Source organism: Rhinoraja longicauda, chromosome 14, assembly GCF_053455715.1.
Source record: "Rhinoraja longicauda isolate Sanriku21f chromosome 14, sRhiLon1.1, whole genome shotgun sequence".
Taxonomy (NCBI): domain Eukaryota; kingdom Metazoa; phylum Chordata; class Chondrichthyes; order Rajiformes; family Arhynchobatidae; genus Rhinoraja; species Rhinoraja longicauda.
The window spans coordinates 9,452,110-9,470,777 of record NC_135966.1 but is presented as its reverse complement, the minus strand read 5'-3'; positions in this window follow the sequence as shown (position 1 = coordinate 9,470,777).

The following is an 18,668-nucleotide window of genomic DNA, read 5'->3' as shown; positions in this document are numbered from 1 at the left end:
ACATGATGCCAGCACCATCTCTTGTCTGCCTGCACATAATCCATATTCTTCCATTCCCTATTTATCCGTGCCCGTCCAAAAGTCTCTCAAATGCCACTATCATATTTGCCTCAACCACCAGCCCCGGCAGTGCTTTCCACACTCTCACCACCACTCATACAAAATCATGAGAGGAATTACAAAATCATGAGAAGATTAGATCAGGTAGGCATACAGATTCTCTTGCCCAGAATAGGGGAATTGGGAACCAGAGAACATAAGTTTGAGATGATGGGGGGAAGATTTAATAGGAGCCTGAGGGGTTACCTTTACACACAAAGGGTGTTGGCTGTACGGAACGAGCTGCCGGAGGAGATATTTGAGGCAGGTACGATCGCAGCATTTAAGAAACATTTCAACAGGTGCATGGATAGGACAGGTTTGGATGGATATGGGCCAAACGCAGGCAGATGGGACTAGTGTAGTTGGTCGGCGTGGACAAGTTTCTGTTACCACGCAAGGCCCTGTTTCCACGCTGTATGAATCTATGACCACCCTCTGTGTAAAACACGTGCCCCGCACTTTTCTTTTAAACTTTGCCCCTTTCACCTTAAACCTATGCTATCCAGTATTTGAATTTACCATCTTGGGGGGAAAAGGATCTAACCATCAACAATATTTATGCCTCTCATTATTTTTATACACTTCTATCAGGTCTCTCCATAGCTTCTGGCATTCCAGAGAAAACCTATCCAAGTCTGTCCAACCTCTCCCTGCAGCTCATACCCTCCTAATCCAGGCATCATTTTGGTAAACCTCCTCTGCACCCTTTCCAAAGACTTGTGTAAACCTGTGTAACTCCCTCCCATACCATGAAAGGCACCCTTTCCAAAGACTTGTGTAAACCTGTGTAACTCCCTCCCATACCATGAAAGGTACCCTTTCCAAAGACTTGTGCAAACCTGTGTAACTCCCTCCCATATCATGAAAGGTACCCTTTCCAAAGACTTGTGTAAACCTGTGTAACTCCCTCCCATACCATGAAAGGAAATGTTAAGAGTGATGATCTTGCACGTCACAGTCAACAAGATGAGCTACAGTTCAGATCATTTCTATAAGATAAGTAGAATAGCTCCAGAAACAGAAAATAGTGAAATCAATATGTCTGCTGTCTTTTAGTTGACTCACTCAATGCTAACAGTAGTTATCTTTTAATTGTTTTTTACAACAATCTGGTGTTTATTTAATAGCAATTAGACTTTACAGGCATAAAGGAACATTCAGTTACACATCTATAAAAAAATAATTCATCAAGCTTTTCATCAGATATTGTTTCTGGCCTTATGAAACATTGTGTTCTCTGATGTACAGTGAGGAAGGCCATAAGTCCAACCCTCTGCCTTTAAAGCCCTCCTCTTTCACCTGCATCAACCTATCACTTCCCAAGCTTTGTCGTGTCCCTCCTATCTTCCTCACTCCACCACAATCAGTCTGAGAAAAGGCCCCGGCACGAAACGCCACCTTTAGTTTAAAGTAAACTAACTAAAGTAGAGATACAGTGTGGAAACAGGCCCTTCGGCCTACCGAGTCCGCGCCGACCAGTGATCCTGGCACACTAACACTATCCTACACACACTCGGGACAATTTACAATTACACCAAGCCAATTGACCTGCATATCTGTGCGTTTTTGGAATGCGGGAGGAAACCGGAGATCCCGGAGAAAACCCACGCAGGTCACGGGGAGAGCGTACAAACTCCATACAGACAAGCACCCGTGGTCAGGATTGAACCCGGGTCTGTGGCGCTGTAAGGCAACAACTCTACCGCTGCGCCACCGTGCCGACCTATTCATGTTCTCCAGAAATGCTGCCTGACCTGCTGAGTTAATCCAGCACTTTGTCTCTTTTTTGTTAACCAGCATCTGCAGCTCCTTGTGCCTACACCTATATTAACATACATTTCTGCATTAAACTCCAGAGGTACTGAGGGAGAAAAAAACAAATGAAGTGAAACAAGTTTGTCACTATATGCTGCTGTTTTACACTAGACTACCAAATAACTACAATTTCTAACTTCAACTGCAATTTGAAGGGTAAACTTCCAAACTGCAGTATGAAATCTGCCAGTCTTTAATATAAAATATTAATTTACCAAAGTGAAATTGAACATTAACTGACCTGACCTTATGTTTACCTAACAGTAAATAATTTCAACATAGAGAGTAATAAATTCCTCTTAAGAGCAAAATACATACACAATGCAGCATTTCATCTCCCTTAGCATTAGCAAGGTCACACAGGCAAATCCATCCATAGATATATAAATTTGCACATGCACCTCCTTAGTTTGGTTAAGAGTTACAGCACAGAAGCAGAATCTTCAGCCCACCGAGACCACGCCGACCTGTGATCCCCGTGCACTAACACTATCCTACACACGCCAGGGACAATTTACAATTTTACCAGGCCAATTAACCTACAAACCTGTATGCCTTTGGAGTGTGGGAGGAAACTGGAGCACCCGGAGAAAACCCACGCAGGTCACGGGTAGAACGTACAAACTCCATACAGGCAAGCACCCGTAATCGGGATGAAACCCGGGTCTCTGGCGCTGTAAGGCAGCCACTCTACCGCTGCCCCACCCTGCCGCCCCTCTCTAACGTCGCAGGCGTTCCAAGTGATGGTCCTTACCTTTTACCCCACCTGCGTTCCCATCCAACGCATCATTCACCTGTATTTCATCGTCTTCGACACGATCCCAACCACCAGTCACGTCCTCCCTTTCCACTTTCCGCAGAGACCACTCTTTCCACAACTCCATGGTTCACTCATCCCTTCCCACCCAAACCATCCCCTCCCCAGGTACGTACACCTGCAACCGCAGGAAATGGAACAGGGGCGGCCGTAGAGTTGCTGCCTCACAGCACCAGAGACCCGAGTTTGATCCTGACTATGGGTGCTGTCTGTACGGAGTTTGTACGTTCTCCCCATGTCCTGCGTGTGTTTTCTCTGGGTGCTCCGGTTTCCTCCCACGCTCCAAAGACATACAGGTAATAAGGTTAACTGGCTTGGTGTCATTGTAAATCGTCCCTAGTGTGTGTAGGATAGTATTAATGCGCTCGGCAGCGTGGGCTCAGTGGGCCGAAGCGCCTGTTTCCACGCTGTATCTCTGAGCTAAAACTAAACCTCCTCCCTCACACCCCGTCTAGGGACCCCAGCAGCCTGCCCAGGTGAGTCAGAGGTTCACATGCACCTCCTCCTACCTCATCTACTGCATTCGGCGTTCCCGATGTGGCCTCCTTTACATCAGCGAGACCAAGCATCGACTGGGCGACCGCTTCATCGAGCTCTTGTGCTCGGTTCACCAAGGCCTACTGGATCTCTTAGTTGCTAACCATTTTATTTCCCTTCCCCCTCCAATACTGACCTTGCTGTCCTGAGCCCCCTCCATTGCCAGAGTGAGGTCATTTGCAAACTGGAGGATCAGAACCTCATATTCCATTCGGGTAGCTTACGGCCCAACAGTATGAACATTGAATTTTCCAATTTTAGTTAACTAACCCATAACACCCCACCCCTTCCCTCCTCCATCACTCCCCCCTCACTTCCCCTGGACCCCACCAGGATGTGCACCCATTTCCCCCACTATCCCATCCCTCCATTCTGGCTTCACATTTCACGTTTCTTCTCTCCTTATCTCACGCTGCCTCACAGAGACAGAAACCCGGGTTCAATCCTGACTAGAGTGCTTGTCTGTACGGAGTTTGCACGTTCTCCTCGAGACCTGCGAGGGTTTTGTTCCGAGATTGTCGGTTTCCTCTCATACCCCAAAGGCGTACAGGTTTTGTAGGTTAATTGGCTTGGTAAAAAATGTAAAATTGTCCCCAGTGTTAATGTGTGGCGATCGCTGGTCGGTGCGGATTCAGTAGCCCGAAGGGCCTGTTTCCGCGCTGTATCTCTAAACTCAACTAAACTAAACTAAACTACCTCACAGCCGTTTGTCCTCTTCCCATCTGTGGGTGTTGTAATCCCATCTGTCATCCAAAACCCCCCTCACTAGTAAACACCTATCACTGCCCAAGCTTTGTCTCCCTCCACCCCACCCTCTCTTCTGGCTTTCTCCCCCCTACTACAATCAGTCCGAAGACGGGTCCCAACCCGAAACATCACGTATTCATGCTCTCCAGAGACGCTGAGTTACTCCAGCACTTTGTGTCTTTTTTTTTGGTAAATCATCATCTGTACACAAGGAACTGCAGGTGCTGGTTTACAACAAAAAAAGAGACAAAGTGCACACGTTGTTGGAAATATTTCAGTACTGCATCTCTTCATAAGGAATTTCTCTGCAACACTTGTTCACGCTGCTTCAAGTTTATCTCCTCTCACCGATACTCCCAAGTTAAACAGCAATTCAGTTGGACGTCCAACCTAACCTATACACTACTTATGGAGTTATCAAAAGGGACTAAAGATAAATGAGTTAGTTTCAGGATGGCAATCTGCGAACTGGTAACAACGTTGGATCAGTTATTTATAATTTATATTCATGTTAATAAAATTTATATTAATGATTTAAGTGAAGATTCTAAGAATGCTGATGATACAAGTAATTCACAAGAAAGGTAGAAAGATGTTGTGAAGGGTTAAGGAGAGGTTTATTGAGTGGGGAAAAATTCATCATATGGAGTACAGTTTGTGGAAATATGAATATCTACTTTAGTAGGAATAGAAAAGCAGATGCTTATTAAATTAAACGAGACTATATTATATTTTTAATATAATCTATATTATATAAATTACATGTGACAACAAATTAAACCACAATATTTTACATTCATTCTAGAATTGTGAAACTGAGTTGCTTAATTACCTTTTTTCTCTCTTTTAGTTTTTTGGTGAATTATTTTCCTTGTCCTCTCTTCAAAATGGAGGTGCTGCAATATATCAAATGTTATCAGAATGATGCTTTCACTTTCTTCCTAACTTCAGAGACTGTGCGCTCCGTCCACTAAGCCTATTTGTTTAGGCAACCTGTTCATCTCAGAAATCATTCGAGTAAACCTTGCCTGCACTGACTGCAATGCGAGTACATCCCTCCTTAAATGAGCTGAACAAAATTACACACAGAGCACCAGGTGTAGATTCACCAAAGAAGAAGGGTCTACACCTGAAACGTCACCCATTCCTTCTCTCCAGGGATGCTGCCTGTCCCGCTGAGTTACTCCAGCATTTTGTGTCTGTCTTCACCAAAGTTGTAGAAAGAGTCCCTCTTTTTGCACTCAGTCCATTTTGCCATTAAGGCCACAAATCCGATTACTTTCCTAATTACTTGCTGTACCTACTTTTTTTCGTTTAGTTTATTGCCACGTGAAGTTAGGAAGAAAGTGAAAGCATCATTCTGATACATTTAAGAGGGTTTTATAAATACTGAGAAGATGCTTCCCCTTGACTGGCAACAACTGGAAGAGCTGCTGCCTCACAGCTCCAGAGACCCAGGTTCAATCCTGACCTCGGGTGCAGTCTGTGTGGAGTTTGTATGTTCTCCCAGTGACTGCATGGGTTTCCTCCGGGTGCTCCGATTTCCTCGCATATCCCAATGATGTGCGGGTTTGTTGGTTAATTGGCTTCTGTAAATCGCCCTTAATATGCAGGGAATAGATGGAAAAGTGGGATAACCCAGAACTAGTGTGAATGGGTGATCGATGTGTGGACTCGGTTGGCCGATGGGCCTGTTTCAATGCTGTATCTCTAAAACAGAAAACCTAAGGTGCATAGTAAAAGAATAACAATTTAGGAAATGTCTTCTCTTGGAGTCTTTTGCCTCGATGCACAGAGTCTCTTGCCCAGAGTAGGTGAATCGAGGACCTGAGGACATAGGTTTAAGGTGAAGGGGAAAAGATTTAATAGGCATCTGAGGGGTAACTTTTTTGCACAAAGGGTGATGGGTGTATGGAACAAGCTAGTAGTTGAAGCTGGGACTATCCCAACGTTTAAGAAACAGACAGGTACATGGATAGGACAGTTTAGTTAGCGATACGGGCCAAATGCAGGCTGGTGAGACGAACGTAGATGGGGCATGTTGGCCGGTGTGGACAAGTTGGGCCAAAGGGCCAGTTTCCACGCTGTGTCACTCTATGACTCTATGACTCTCTGTCAGGTCAGGAATCTTTGGAAGCACAGTAGACTACTGATGCTGGGATCTTCAGCAAAAGGCAAACTGCCAGATGAGCTTAGGCAGCATCCATGGTGCAAAATAGATGTGTGACATTTCAGATCAGGGCCCTTCTTCAGACTCAAGAAGGATTGGAGTTGAAGAATGATTTCCTCTTTTCGCACTAAATACTTTTTGCAATAAGAGCCAACAATCCATATACATTCCCAATTACTTGCTGTATCCACTTGTTGACTTTCTGTGTACAAATACTCACAGATATGTTGAGTGTCAGAGGTTCTGGGGAGAAGGCAGGCGAATGGGGTCAGGAGGGAGAGATGGATCGGCCATGATTGAATGACAGAGAAGACTTGATGGGCCGAATGGCCTAATTCTTCTCCTATCACTTATGATCATGTGATATCTCTGAACGTGGCTATTCAGTAATTTCACTCCGTTGAATAATCATCTGTTTTTCTATCAAGCAGTCTCAAGGGGCAACAGATAATGGTTTACAAACAAAGACACAAATGGTTGGAGTTACTCAGCAGGTCAGGCAGCATCTCTGGAGGACATGAATTTGAAGAAGGGTCCTGACCCAAAACGTCACCTATCCGTGTCCTCAACTGACATGATCTGCCGAGTTACTCCAGCATTTTGTGTCTGCTTTTTTTAATAAAGTGCTTAACCTTCGTTCAGAAGAAAGATCTCGACCCAAAAAGTTGTCTGTATATTTCCCTCCACAGATGTTGCCTGACTTGTTGAGTTCCTCAGAGCAGTTTTGTGCTTTGCTTATGAAACTTTGAGTTTTGAAACTCAATAGAGGCTGAATTGTTGAATATATTTAAGGCCGAGGCAGTTTTTGAGAATATATGGGAGTCAAAGCTAATGGAAAACAGGAACAAAAGTGGAGTCCAGACCATAGATTAGTTTAGTTTAGAGATACAGCGTGGAAACAGGCCCATCGGCCCATCGTTTCCAGGCTGGTCATCGAGCACCCGTCCACACTAGTTCCATGTGATCCCACTTTCTCAACCACTCCCCGTACACCAGGGGCAATTTTACAGCGGGCCAATTAACCCACAAAACCCAACATCTTTGGGATGTGGGAGGAAACTGGAGCACCTGCAGGAAACCCATGCAGTCACTGGGAGAACGTGCAAACTCCACACAGGCAGCACTGAAGATTGGGATTGAACCCAGGTCTCTGGCGCTGCGAGGCAGCAGCACTACCAGCTGCACCATCGTGCCGCCCTAACTTGAATTGTCATGCCAGTGCTGGCCTGCGTTTCACATTCTTATGGTTCAGTTTTCTGTACATTATGGAAACCAAATGAAATCCAAATGATCTTTGGCTGAGTGCTTCAAATGACTGCGTCTGATAATGAGCTCATTGTCTTTGTCATTTTAATTCTGTTCACTTTTATCCTGGTTTTTAATTGTTGAAGATCCCATAATTTATTGCATGTCCTTAGCAACTTTGAGACACTGCAAACTGGCTTCTTCACGAAGGGGCGGCACGGTGGCGCAGCGATACAGTTCCTGCCTTCACACGCTTGCAGCGCCAGAGACCCGGGTTCCATCCCGACTACGGGTGCTGTCTGTACGGAGTTTGTACGTTCTCCCCGTGACCGCGTGGGTTTTCTCCGAGATCTTCGGTTTCCTCCCACACTCCAAAGACGTACGGGTATGTAGGTTAATTGGCTTGGGTTTGTATGCTTGGCATAAGTGTAAATTGTCCCTAGTGTGTGTAGGATAGTGTTAATGTGTGCGGGGATCGCTGGTCGGCGCGGACTCGGTGGGCCGAGGGGCCTGGTTCCGAGCTGTATCTCTAAACCAAACTAAACTGAAAACGAATCCTTAAATGATGGCAGTCCTTGTGAAGGAAGTGTACCTGCATTGCTATTAGGGAGCAAATGGAGTTCCTCGTCGGTTGCAAAACATACTTGGCTAATAAAGTGTGATTGTGAGTTTGAGAATATCGACTCAGTGACGATGAAAGAATGTCAATGCACATTGGAGATGCTACACAGAGACGTTACTTCTTCACCAAAGCATGGCTCAAACTTCAGGAAGGGCTGCCATGTTCCCATGTGGCAATTTGCGGCCTTTGGTCTTTGCATCACCTTCAGCCTTTTTCCCCAAAATCCCTATTTATGCTCCTGGAAGTCATGCTGATCTTCACGGCGCGGGGTGCGGCTCGGCTGCGGGGCCTAACATCGCCCGGTGCGGCTTGGCCGCTGGACTTTACATCACCCGGTGCAGCTCGGCCGCGGGACTTTACATCCCGGTGCGGCTTGGCCGCTGGACTTTACATCCCGGTGCGGCTTGGCCGCTGGACTTTACATCCCGGTGCGGCTTGGCCGCTGGACTTAACAGTGCCCGGTGCAGCTCGGCTGCGGGGCTTAACATCGCCCGGTGCAGCTCGGCTGCGGGGCTTAACATCGCCCGGTGCAGCTCGGCTGCGGGACTTTTCACCGCTGGTGCGGCTCGGCTGCGGGACTTAACATCGCCCGGTGCGGCTCGGCCGCGGGGCTTAACATCGCCCGGTGCAGCTCGGCTGCGGGGCTTTTCATCGCTGGTGCGGCTCGGCTGCGGACTTGACATCGCCCGGTGCGGCTCGACCACGGGACTTAGCTGCGCAAGGCTTGGTCGCGGGCCTTTCATCGCCCGGTTCGGCCGCGGGACGTTTCAGCGCCCGGTGCGGGGACTGTGCGGGTCGGTCGGGGACGAGCTGTCTGTCCGTGGGCGTGGGGAAGAGAGTGGAAGTTTTGTTGCCTCCATCACAGTGAGGGGGTGTTTGGAGTCACTGTGATGGACGTTTGTGTTGGGGTCATGTGTCTTGTGTTCTTTTTTTTTCTATGACTGCTATGTAGTTTCGTTCGGTACTTCGGTACCGAACGACAAATAAAGCTCTGTTATACCTGTTATAAGGTCTTCAGTGATAGTAGGATTAGGCCATTCAGCCCATCGAGTCTACTCTGCCATTCAATCAAGGCTGATCCATCTCTCCCTCCCAACCCCATTCTCCTGCCTTCTCCCCATAACCTCTGACACCCGCACTAATCAAGAATCTGTCTATCTCTGCCTTAAATATATCCACTGACTTTGCCTCCACAGCCTTCTGTGGCAAAGAATTCCACAGATTCACCACCGTCTGACTAAAGAAATTCCTCCTCATCTCCTCCCTGAAAGAACATCCTTTAATTCTGAGGCTGTGACCTCGAGTCCTAGACTGTCTCACTAGTGGAGCGGTGTCTGGTGGCATATGTGAACGAACACTTTCAGAATGGTGGGAGGTTCTGTATTGATGACTAGAATGATAACTCTCTGTATCCACACACAACTGTTATGTGGTCTCTATCTCTGTCCTTCCCATACAGGTTACTGGTCTACTTTGCCACTTTATCCACGGCTTCTCAGTTCAGTTTAGTCTATTGTCACGTGTACCAAGGTTCAGTGAAAAGATTTTGTTGCTTGTCAGCAAAAAGAAGAAACATGATCACAATCGAGCCTTTTTACAGTGTATAGACGCATGATGAGGGAACAACGTTTAGTGCAAGGTAAAGCCAGCAAAGTCCGACCGAGGATAGTCCGAGGGTCACCGATGAGGTAGATAGTGTCTGCCTGCACACCTCCGTCTCCCCACCTCGGGCACTCTGTTTTAACTCTTCAGATCATCTGGGTCTCGACCACGTCTTTAATTTAGCTAGTTTCTTTCTCTGCCTTGCTTTCTTTGATAGAACATAGAAAAGAACAGCACAGGAACACGATCTTTGGTCCACGATGTCTACGCTGAACATGATACCAAGATAAACAAATCTCAAATGCTTGCCCATGTCCCATATCCCTCCATTCCACAAGGCAAGACCATAAGACATAGGAGCAGAATTTGGCCATTCAGCCAAACGAGTCTACTACACCAATCAGTCATGGCTGATCGTTGTTCTTGGCACCCCCCCCCCCCTCCACTACTCACTCCCCCTCCAGGTCCCTCCTTGTCACGGCAGCGAAACCGCCTCATAAGTTATAGGAGCAGAATTGGGCCATCTCACCGTTGACCTCCACTTATCAAGCCAATTTTGGTACCAGTTTGTCAACTTGACTTGAACTCCATGCACTCTAACCTTTTGGACCAATCTCCCACATTAGATCTGGGCAACGTTCTTCCTGAAGTGTAGATGGACAGCCCCAACTCCACTGCCATCCTCGATATGTATTGTTATCCCTTAAAAAAAAAAAAAAATTGCTCAGACACAACCTCCCCCCTTTGCTATTCTGATCAATCTTTGCCTTCCCAAACATAGATTAATCCAATCCCCCTAAATGTTTACGTTGTACCATAACAAGGAGGATGATTCAATTGTCGGCCATGCCGAAATGTTATAATCAGCTCCACACCACAGATTCTGGCAAAGAAAAACAAACTGTAATATCAATATTATCTTTTAATATTTAAGAAGTTGACACCAAAGCAAAAAGTGATAATTGACTGAGCGACTTGTAATGAGACGTTGGCACTATGACTGCACACTTGGAGAATGGTGTCCCAGGTCACGTAGTTGACATTCCGATGTTCTGCCACTTGTTTACACTTAGAGTTCTCACTGCATTAACTTGCAGTCTTCATCGAACACAGAACAGCACAGCACAGGAACAGGCCCTTCGGCCCACAATGTCCATGCTGAACATTTTAAGAATAAGGGAATAAGGCACAGTTAAAGAATAATGGGTAGGCCATTTAGAACTGAGACGAGGAAAAACGTTTTCAGTCAGAAAGTTGTGAATCTGTGGAATTCTCTGCCTCAGAAGGCAGTGGAGGCCAATTCTCTGATGCATTCAAGAGAGAGCTAGATAGAGCTCTTAAGGATAGCGGAGTCAGGGGGTATGGGGAGAAGGCAGGAACGGGGTACTGATTGAGAATGATCAGCCATGATCACATTGAATGGCGGTGCTGGCTCGAAGGGCCGAATGACCTACTCCTGCACCTATTTTCTATTGTCTATTGTCTATCATACCTAGTGAAACTAATCTCCTCTGCCTGCACGTGATCCATATCCCTCCATTTCCTGCATATTTACAAGGTCATAAGTGATAGGACCAGAATTAGGCCATTCGACCCATCAAGTCTACTCTGCCATTCAATCATGGCTGATCTATCACTCCCTCCTAACGCCATTCTCCTGCCATCTCCCCACAACCCCTGACACCCGTAATAATCACTAATCACTCACTCTAATCATGAACTCTAGACTCGGCCTGTTATGTCCTGTTAAATGTTGTTATCGTACCTGCCTCAACTACCTCCTCTGGCAGTTCATTCCATATACCCACCTGTGTGAAACGGTTGCCTTGCGGTTAGGAATAAATCTTTCCCCTCTCACCTTAAACCTGTGGTTCTATTGCCAGTCAATGAACAGCAGAAGTTATTAGACTTTGCTAATATTTTTTCCTCATTATAAATCAATGCTGAGAATAACTTTTCCATTTCTACCACAGTTGTGTTTACCCTCATTCTCTTCTGAAGAAATACTAGGTTAATTCCCGGAATGGCGGGACTGTCATATGTTGAAGGACTGGAGCGACTAGGCTTGTATACACTGGAATTTAGAAGGATGAGAGGAGATCTTATCGAAACGTATAAGATTATTAAGGGGTTGGACACGTTAGAGGCAGGAAACATGTTCCCAATGTTGGGCGAGTCCAGAACAAGGGGCCACAGTTTAAGATTAAGGGGTAGGCCATTTAGAACTGAGATGAGGAAAAACTTTTTCAGTCAGAGAGTTGTGAATCTGTGGAATTCTCTGCCTCAGAAGGCAGTGGAGGCCAATTCTCTGAATACAGTCAAGAGAGAGCTAGATAGAGCTCTTAAGGATAGCGGAGTCAGGGGGTATGGGGAGAAGGCAGGAACGGGGTACTGATTGAGAATGATCAGCCATGATCACATTGAATGGCGGTGCTGGCTCGAAGGGCCGAATAGCCTCCTCCTGCACCTATTGTCTATTGTCTATTGTCTATAAAAACAGGGTGGCACAGTGGCGTCAGTGGTAGAGCTGCTGCCTTACAGAGCTTACAGCGCCAGAGACCCGGGTTCAATCCAGACTACGGGTGCTGTCTGCACGGAGTTTGTACGTTCTCCCCGTGACCGCGTGGGTTTTCTCCGAGATGTTCGATTTCCTCCCGCTCTCCAAAGACCTACAGGTTTGTAGGTTAATTGGCTTGGTAAATGTTAAAAATAATTTGTCCCTGGTGTGTGTAGGGTGTTGTTAATGTGTGGGGATCGCTGGTCGGTGCGGACTTGGTGGGCTGGACCACCTGTTTCCAAACAAAACTAAACAAAACATCAAACCAAAACTACATCCCAATGAACAGTCATCTTTTATTTTTTCTGTAATGATGTCAAACAAAGGTGTCCAGGTGATTTCTTTTCATCATAGGAAGAGCATTTTTCATTGAGGACTTTGTCATCACTGGAGGATGTGCTTGGAAAACAAATGAAAGAAGACCGGGAAACATTTTCAGTATGAAGACAGAGCCCAATTGCCTCAGTTATTATATTCTGCTACACAAAAGAAATATATGATCCAATGACAATCGGTAATAAAGGACAACAAAAACAGTTTCAAGTAATGAAAACATTAATATGCGCCTCAGGCTTTGAAACACTACAAATTAAATTTTAAAAAGGAAATCTGAAAGGATTATGCTATATGGTGACTCAATCTTTAAATTCTTAATCAGGTTTTCTTGCAAATGTAATTGTACATGATGTAACATTGATTTTGTTTGCCAACATATTTAAGTTTTAAAGTTTTAATTCCAGTTCCACATGGGTACAGAATGGGGTTTCGGATATGGTTACGATGTAGTGTCCCGTAGAATTTAGCTGTACCCAGTCCCCTACCAGTCGCATGTTTACGGCCAATGAATAAGTAAGTGCTTTCTCAAATATGGGAACCTAGAAAGTCATAATACAATTAGGTTGAGTCACCACGGTTTCGTGAAAGGGCAATCGTGTTTGACAGATGGACACTTTCACCGCGCAATGTTTTGAAGACACGGATGGAGAGTTGCCAGCAGTTCTGGTAGCCCTATTAAAGGAAAGTTCGGGAGGGTGCAGAAGAGACCATCGCATAAACCAACTCAGTCCCCGACCACCACACAAACCAACCTCCCTTCCATTGACTCCATTTACACTTCACGCTGCCTCGGCAAAGCCAGCAGCATAATCAAGGACGAGTCGCACCCTGGCCACTCCCTCTTCTCCCCTGCCCCATCGGGCAATATGGCACAGAAGTGCGAAAACGTACTCATCCAGATTCAGGGAGAGTTTCTTCCCAGCTGTTATCAGGCAAATGAATCATCCTACAACAACCAGAGAGCACCCTTGTGATCCGACAGGGGTATTAGTTTAGTTTAGAGATACAGCACGGAAACACAACTTCAGCCCACCAAGGCAACCTTGACCATCAATTGCCCATTCACACTAGTTCTATGTTATCCTACCTTCACATCACTCCCCACACACTAAGGGTCATTTTACAGAGATCAATTAACCGACAAACCCGCACGTCTTTGGGATGTGGGAAGAAACCGGAGCACCCGGAGGAACCCACACGGTCGCAGGGAGAAGGTGCAAACTCCACGCAGACAGCATAGCACCCGAGGTCAGGATCGAATCCAGGTGACCTTGTAAAATGTTTATAAAACCATAAGGGGCATAAATAAGGTGAAGAGCCATAGTCCTTTCCCCAGAGTAAGGGGACTCTAAAACCAGAGGGCATGGGTTTAAGGTGAGAGGGGAAAGATTTAAAGGGACCCGAGGGTCAACTTTTTCTCACAGAGGATGGTGCGTACATGAAACAAGCTGCCAGAAGACGTGGTGGATGCAGAGACAATCATGAAACTTAAAAGACACTTAGACAGGTACACGGATTGGAAAGGTATGGAGGGATATGGGCCAAGGGCAGGCAAATTTGAATAACTTGGTGAGGCAACTTGGTTGGCATGTTTGAGTTGGGCCAAAGGACCTGTTTCCACAATTTACAAATCGATGAGGGTGGTGAATCTGTGGAATTTATTGCCACAGGAGGCCAAGTCGATAGATATTTTTAAGGCAGAGACAGATCGTTTCTTGATTAGTACGGGGGTCAGGGGTTATGGGGAAAAGGCAGGAGAATGGGGTTCAGAGTGATAGATCAGACATGATTGGATGGCTGAGTAGACTTGATGGGCCGAATGGCCTAATTTTCTCCCATCACTTATGAACTTGTGAACTCTGACTCAAGGACATCTTTCGTACCTGAGAATGTATTTTGTGTCCTCCATTTGCTTCGAGACACAATTTACATCATCAGGTGGCCTTCAAGACCTCCTTGCATGTTTCCCAACCTCCTCTGAATCACTGGATGTGAATCAAGTTGTGGAAACAAAGGGTGAGTGCATGTGGAATTTAACTCCTGAAAGTAGGTGTCTTTTGTGGGAGTGGGGGAAGGAGTGGGAAAGGAGAGGGTGGCATGAATGGTTGAAACCCAAACCCAAGCCTGCTGACTACAGAAGGGTCTCGACCCGAAACGTCACCCACTCCTTCTCTCCCGAGATGCTGCCTGACCCGCTGAGTTACTCCAGCATTTTGTGTCTACCTTCGATTTAAACCAGCATCTGCCATTTTTTTTCCCCCTATAGATTTAACCCAAGAGCCTTGAGTGGAACGTGGATACAAAAAGCTGGAGTAACTCAGCGGGTTGGGCAGCATCTCTGGGGAGAAGGAATGGATGATGTTTCGGGTTGGGACCTTTCTTCAGACTGTAGAAGGGTCTCGACCCGAAACGGCACCCTTTCCTTCCCTCAAGATGCTGCCAGCATTTTGTGTCTGTCTTCGATCTAAACCAGCATCTGCAGTACATTCCTGCACTGCCTTGAGTGTCGATCAGGAAACCCTCTGGGAGAGACTGAAGAGTTGACAATCTGCTCTAACAATAAATGCCACGGCCTCACAGCTGCCGACTCTCATCGCAGGTGTTGTGCTGGTTTCTGACCTCATCAAACTTTGAAGAAAGTTTTTCAGAGAATTTATGTTCGCACCGCCAACTTTGTTGTTCACTTTCAACACTTTTGGGGCTGCCCGCCTTCTCCTGTCTGAAGGAGGGTCCCCACTTGAATTGTCACCTATCCATGTTCTCCAGAGATGCGGCCTGACCCGCTGAGTTACTCCAGGATCTTCAGAATTTTTTTTGCTCAATACAGTTAATGGCGACTAGAAATGATATCGCATCAAGCCAAATATTTTGTGCACTGTACATTGCAATCTAAATAAAATGTAAATGTAATTAAAAATCAGCAATTGAATGTGACTTGAATGAACTTTGCAAGTTTTCTTTGGATGCTCTGTGTATCCACTGTAACAAGCACAAAGAAATCTGCATGACTATAGTTGTATCTGTGCCACGTTTCTGCCATGTCTGCACCCTGTAGGGCCATACGTAGAGAAGCAGATCTTCACAGTGCTTGTAAGGTCTCTTTCTATGTTACTTACAGTGGATAAGTATAGTTTAATTTAGTTTAGAGATACAGTGCAGAAAAAGGCCTTTTGGCCCACCAAGCCCGTGCCGACCAGTATATTACACTATCCTACACACTCGGGAACAATTCACAATGTTTACTGAAGCTAATTGACCTACAAGCCTATACTTCTTTGGAGTGTGGGAGTAAACCGAAGATCTGGGAGAAAACCCATGTATAGGGTTGCCAACTATCTCACTCCCAAATAGACAATAGACAATAGACAAGGTGACGTCACCGCCCCGCGCCCCATGTGATCTCATCCAGCCAGCGGCCACGTGTTCCCGCTCCACCTATGGCGGCTGCCCGAGCCGGGAGGGGGGTTGCTACGCAACCTCCGTCAGGCGGCGCCTGGGCCACCGGGCCTACACTGTCTGGACCAACTATGTCTGGACCTACAGTGTCTCGACTTACAGTGTCCGGGCCTACAGTGTCCGGGCCTACAGTGTCCGGGCCTACAGTGTCCGGGCCTACAGTGTCCGGACCTACTCTGTCTGGACCTACAGTGTCTGGACTTACAGTGTCCGGGCCTACAGCGTCCGGGCCTACAGCGTCCCCGTATGGGACAAACCAATTTAGCCCAATATACGGGATGTCCCGGCTAATATGGGACAGTTGGTAACCCTACCCATGCAGGTCACAGGGAGAATGTACAAACTCCATACAGCCAGCACCTGTAGTCAGGGTCAAACCCGGGTCTCTGGCGCTGTAAGGCAGCAACTCTATGCCACCCTTGTATGTTGATCACCTCATACACTAATGTGAGATGTAACTCGGTGCTCACAATCACGATGCCAGAGACAAAGTCGTGGAAACAAGAAAACTTTATTCACTAGTCTGCAGAGCCGGGTGCCTCTCCAAATCGAGACACACTGAGACACAGACAGTGTCTTCTTTTTATACAATATTACTTCTTTGAATTTCCCTCCCCTTCGTTGGATCCCCCTCCCCTTCGGGCTCCTTCCAATCAGAGCGCTGAGGTGCACAATCTTCTGTACCGCCCAGGGTAACTCCCAGATCATACATTGCAGGTAAATGGTAAATAGCAGTTTCAGGATCAGGGGCGTATTTGTAATGTTCATTGACCTCATTAAGCAAGTGCAGTAGCTATCTACATGACTCATTTTAACCCTTTCCTGCCTCGTTGACACCTTCTTAAGATTGTGGCTGGTTGTGTAGCTTATCTCTGTCCACAATCATTCTCTCAGTGTCTTAACAAAGGCAGTGCTAAACTTTTATCATCCTGTCTCCGGGTTTAATCGTCCTGTCTCTCACAAACTGGAATTTAGACTTGTATACACTGGAATTTAGAAGGATGAGGGGGGATCTTATTGAAACGTATAAGATAATTAGGGGATTGGACACATTAGAGGCAGGAAACATGTTCCCAATGTTGGGGGAGTCCAGAACAAGGGGCCACAGTATAAGAATAAGGGGTAGGCCATTTAGAACGGAGATGAGGAAGAACTTTTTCAGTCAGAGAGTGGTGAAGGTGTGGAATTCTCTGCCTCAGAAGGCAGTGGAGGCCAGTTCATTGGATGCTTTCAAGAGAGAGCTGGATAGAGCTCTTAAGGATAGCGGAGTGAGGGGGTATGGGGAGAAGGCAGGAACGGGGTACTGATTGAGAGTGATCAGCCATGATCGCATTGAATGGCGGTGCTGGCTCGAAGGGCTGAATGGCCTACTCCTGCACCTATTGTCTATTGTCTATTGTCTAAACCCTCAGTTTCCCCCCATTCATTCCTTCAGGTATTAATCATCCTGTCTCTGGTGGTTTAATCATTCTGTTTCTCACACTAATACTATCCTACATACACTTGGAACAATTTACAATTTTTACCAAAGCCAATTAACTTACAAACCTGTACGCCCTTGGCGTGTGGGAGGAAACCAGAGCACCCGGAGAAAACCCACGCGCAGGAAAAACATACAAACTCTGTACAGACAGCACCCGTGGTCAGGATCGAACCCGGGTCTCTGGCACTGTAAGGCAGCAACTCTACCGCTGTGCCACCATGCTGCCCAAATTGGATGTGTTGATCACTATTAAGGAGTTAATAAGCAGTGTGGGAATGGGGGTCTGTTGAGCCATCATCTATGAGTCTGAAACCAATTATTATTGCAGGCATTGTCCTTTTCTCTCTTTATTTATGGCACTTGCCTTCAACACCAGAGTCCAACAAGTATATGGCTTCTGAAGAAGGGTCTCGACCCAAAACGTCACCCATTCCTTCGCTCCTGAGATGCTGTATGACCGGCTGAGTTACCCCAGCATTTTGTGTCTACCTTCAATTTGAACCAGCATCTGCAGTTATTTTCCTACACAAGTATAAGGCTTCCAATGTCTCTCTATAAACCAGGGTTCAAATTGAGCCATGCACAAAATCATTATGTTTGCTCTGCCTAATTGGTCAGGAAATGCTGAGCTAATATAATGGGACAACTGAATGAAGAACACTTTGACAAGCGTGCTGCTGGAAGAATTGTCTTTTTCACAGGAACAGCTCCATCCAAGACCACAAGAAACTGCAGCGAATTGTGGACGCAGCCCAGACCATCACACAAACCAACCTCCCTTCCATTGACTCCATTTACACCTCACGCTGCCTCGACAAGGCCAGCAGCATAATCAAGGACGAGTCGCACCCCGGCCACTCCCTCTTCTCCTCTCTCCCATCGGGCAAAAGGTAGAGAAGGAACAGATCCAGAGACAGTTTCTTTCCAGCTGCTTTCAGGCAACTGGACCATCCTACCACAACCAGAGAGCAGTGCTGAACTACTATCCACCTCATTGGTGACCCTCGGACAATCTTTGATCGGACTTTACTGGCTTTATCTTGCAATAAACGTTATTGCCTTATCATGTATCTGTACTGTGAATGGCTCAGTTGAAATCATGTGTACTCTTTCCACTGACTGGTTAACACACAACAAAAGCTTTTCACTGTACCTCGGTACACATGACTATAAATAAAC